Source organism: Adiantum capillus-veneris, chromosome 5 (genome assembly GCF_014529385.1).
Source record: "Adiantum capillus-veneris isolate H3 chromosome 5, ASM1452938v2, whole genome shotgun sequence".
NCBI lineage: Eukaryota > Viridiplantae > Streptophyta > Polypodiopsida > Polypodiales > Pteridaceae > Adiantum > Adiantum capillus-veneris.
Genome location: NC_140935.1, coordinates 120,135,608 through 120,139,734, shown reverse-complemented (window position 1 = coordinate 120,139,734; position 4,127 = coordinate 120,135,608).

The window sequence follows — 4,127 nt, the reverse complement described above, 5'->3', positions numbered from 1 at the left end:
CGGATTCTGGTTCTAAAAATTACTAACCATAGTAAAGCTCTGCTTATGATTCCAAAAATACCTATATTAGCCGTGTTTGAATCCTTCAACAGTGGTTTTTAAATTAATTTTACAAGCTTTGTACAATTTTTAAGGTTTCGGAAAGTGGAAACCTTACAATCACCCCAACTTAAGGAATTGAGATGTTCTCATCTCAACCGAAATTGGGGAAATCTTTGCGAAGTGATACTTCATGCGCGTAGGGGGCGTCTTCAGTGGGGTAGTCCTTCCATTTTACTAAATGTTCTCTGATCACTCTGTTTCTTAGACTCCTTTCCCTAGTATCGAGAATACAATCTGGTTGGAGTTCAAGAATTCCCTGCTTTTGCATCACAATCTGTTCGTCATCTAGAGTGTGATTTGGATTTGGGATATAGGGTTTTAGAAGACTGATATGGAATACATTATGGACCTTGAGGTGCTCAGGAAATTTTAGTTTGTAAGCTTAATCACTGATTACTTTAATCACTTCATAAGGTCCATTATATCTGGGACTTAGGTTTTTGCATTTTCCCAAGGATAGAGTGCTTCTTTTTGGCCGTACCCTTAGGAATACTTTATCCCCTTGTTTGAAAACCCGATCAGACCATTTTTTATCAGCATACTATTTTTTGGTGGTCCTTGGCTGCCTGAACGTCTTGTCTTATGGATTTGGTTTGGGCATCCATCTCCTCCAACATTTGCTTTGAAGCTTATACTCTTGTAGTAGGGTCAGGAAAGTTTAGGGGTGATATACATTCATGCCCATAAAGAGCATTAAATGGTGACATCCCAATGCTTTTATGAAAGGAAGAGTTATAGGCGAATTCCACCAGAGGAAGAAATTGGATCCATTTCCGGGGTTCTGTACCACAATAGGCTCTAATGATGTCTTCAATAACTTGATTCACTCTTTCTGTCTGGTTGTCTGTCTGAGGGTGATAGGATGTATTGAAACATAGATGAGTTCCTGAGGATTCAAATAAAGCTTTCCAGAATTTTGAAGTGAATTTTTCATCTCTGTCACTGACTATTCTCTTAGGAAGCCCGTGTAATCTGAAGATCTCTTTGATAAAGAGAAGGCTTATGTCTGATGCAGTGTCAGTTGTTTTTACAGGCATCAAATGGGATACTTTAGTCAGCATATCCACTACCACCATAATGGAGTCGTAACCCCCTTGAACAGTGGGAAGGCCTGTTACAAAGTCCATGCTAATGAGTTCCCACTTCATTTGAGGAATGTCCAGAGGTTGAAGTTTCCCTGGCATTATTACTCGTTCAGCCTTAATCCTTTGACAGGAAAGACATTGTCTGATGTAGTGAAGTATATCTCCTTTCATTCCTAGCCAGAAATAGCTTTTCCTTATGGCATTAAGGTTCTTTGCATAACCAGGATGGTCGGAAATTGGAGCGTTGTGTCCTTCATAAAGGATTAACTCCTTTTATGTTGGATTTTTAAGAATGTAAATCCGATACTTATAATAGAGAAGCCCATCCTCAAGTGAATAATCCTTGATTCTGTCTTTGTCTTTCTCTTTTAGGTCCTGTTGATTGATAACCTGTAGAAGTTCTTGATAATCCTTATCTTCCAGGGAAGCTTCCTTAACCTTGTTTAGGATTGGATTGTCGACTGTGGAAATAGCCCCAAGAAAAACCTTACAGCTAAGAGCGTGAGCAACCACATTCTCTTTCCCTGGTTTATATTTTATTTCAAAGTCATATTCCTGTAAGAGTTCTATCCATCTTCTATGTCTCATGTTGAGTGTTGCTTGTGAGAAAATGCATTTTAAACTCTGATGATCGGTGATTAACTGGAACTTCCCTCCTAGAACATAGTGCCTCCAGAGTTTTAGAGCATGGATAATAGCTAGGAGTTCCAGATCATGAGTTGGATAATTCAGCTCGTGGATTCTTAATTTTCGCGAAATAAAGGTGACTGGTCTGCCTTCTTGGTTTAAAACTCCTTCTATAGCAAGACCACTGGCATCTGTCACTACTTCAAACTCTTGAATGAAGTCGGGAAGTTTGAGTACAGGGGCTGATGTGAGATTTTGATTTAGTTTGAGGAAGCAATCCTCCTGTTCTTTTCCCCATGTAAGTTTGGCTGTCTTTTTAAGTAGCTGCGTCAAGGGTGCGACGATAACTGCATAATCTTTGACGAAGATTCTATACCATCCTGTAATGCCCAAAAATCTTTGAATTTCACTGACCGTTTTGGGTTGTGGCCAGTTTATTATATCTTTAATCTTTGTGGGGTCTATTGAAATTCCTGGATATCGTCGAAAAACACCAACACAAAATCATCCAGATATTCTCTGAATATATCCTGCATGAGACGGTTAAAAGTAGCTGGAGTATTCGTAAGACCAAAAGGCATCACGATGAACTCATAATGCCCATACCAGGTGTTGAAAGCAGTTTTGTAAATATTTGCCTCCTTAATCCGGATTTGATGGTAACCTGATCTGAGATCAATTTTTGGGAATACTTTGGCTCCATGTAATCTATCAAGCAATTCATCGATGCAAAGAAGAGGGTACTTATTCTTTACTAATACCTGGTTAAGCCGCATATAATCGATGCAGAGACGTAAAGATCCATCCTTCTTCTTTTGGAATAGAACAGACGCTCCCCAAGGTGAAATGCTTGGTCTTATGAATCTCTGTTCAATAAGCTGACGAAGATGTTCTTTTAATTCAATAGCTTCAGGGAGGGACATTTTGTAGGGTCTTTTTGAAATTGGCTCACTACCTGGAAAGGTTTCTATTTCGTGGTCTATATCCCTGGGAGGAGGTAAATTCGAGAGATCTTCCGAAAATATATCTGAGAATTCTTTAATCCATTCTAGAGTTGTCTCGTCCCTTGAATCATCTGCCTTATTAAGTTTTACTACAAAGATCTGTTGCCTCTTACGTAACCCCTTCAGAAGTCGACTAGCCTTAGCTAAATGAGCCTTAGGCTTCCCATTTAATCCTTGTACTAATGTTTCTTCACCTAAGTGATTTTTGAAGGTTAAGTTCCCTTGAGCACAATGAATTTGGGCTTGATTTTTGATTAACCAATCCATTCCTAGAATACCATCATAGATTCCTACTGGTAGAGTCCGAAAGTAAGATGAAGTCAAGGTTTCCCCTAATTCAAACTCAACTTCCCTAGTTGTAAATTGAGATAGAACCTCTTTCCCATTTTCTAGTTCTACCACTAATTTCTTGGTGGGATATTGGTTCAATTTAAGTTTCCTTAAACATTTAGGGGAGAGAAAAGAGTGTGTGCTGCCACAATCTATAAGTAGTTCAAATTTTTCAGCTTCTCTGTTTGTAGTGTTTTGGATGATAGCATACTGTTGCCGAGATCTAGGGTTATCAATGGCGGAAAAAAAAGTATCTCTTTCATCTTCCTCATCCAGCAAGGTAGGCTCTCCTACTGCAGCATGAGCTCTGGCTCCTCTACCTCTTCCTCTACCTCGTCCTCTATTGCCTCTACCTCTTTGACTATTTCCTTGTCCTATCTGAGTCTGAGGAGTGGTTCCGATAGCAACTCGGGGATTTTTCCCCTCAGAACATTGACTCCTGTAATGTCCCATTCTATTGCATCCATAGCATCTGATGTTTGGAAAGTTCTGCTCTATAGTGGCTGCAACAGACACTGCCCTCCGTTGATTTCCTTGGTTATAGTTTCCCCTTGCTCTTCCTCTAAAGTTATTGTAGTTGTAATAGCTCCTGGCAGGGGGGTTTCCTTCAGCTGCAAGTGTTTATCTCTTAGAAGAGATGGGTCTCATAGCTTTTAAGCGGGTACTTAAAGGTTTGTTTAGTCTCTGACAGAAACAAGCAATCTGTTGTTCATATGCATTGGTGGTACGTAACGCTGTAAAGACGCATATTTGGTGTAGTACTCTTCCAAAGTAATCCCTAACTGTTTGAGGGCGAAGAATTCATTCATTTTAATAGCTTGGTGAGCTAGAGGAAGATATCTTTCTTTCACTGCCTGCTTCATTCTTTCCCAGGAGGGACTAATGGAAGGGTTATCTCTACAGTATTGTTTCCACAAGAGTTTGGCATCTCCGGTGAGTCGAAACATTCCTAACATTGCCTGATTTTTTGAAGCAGTTC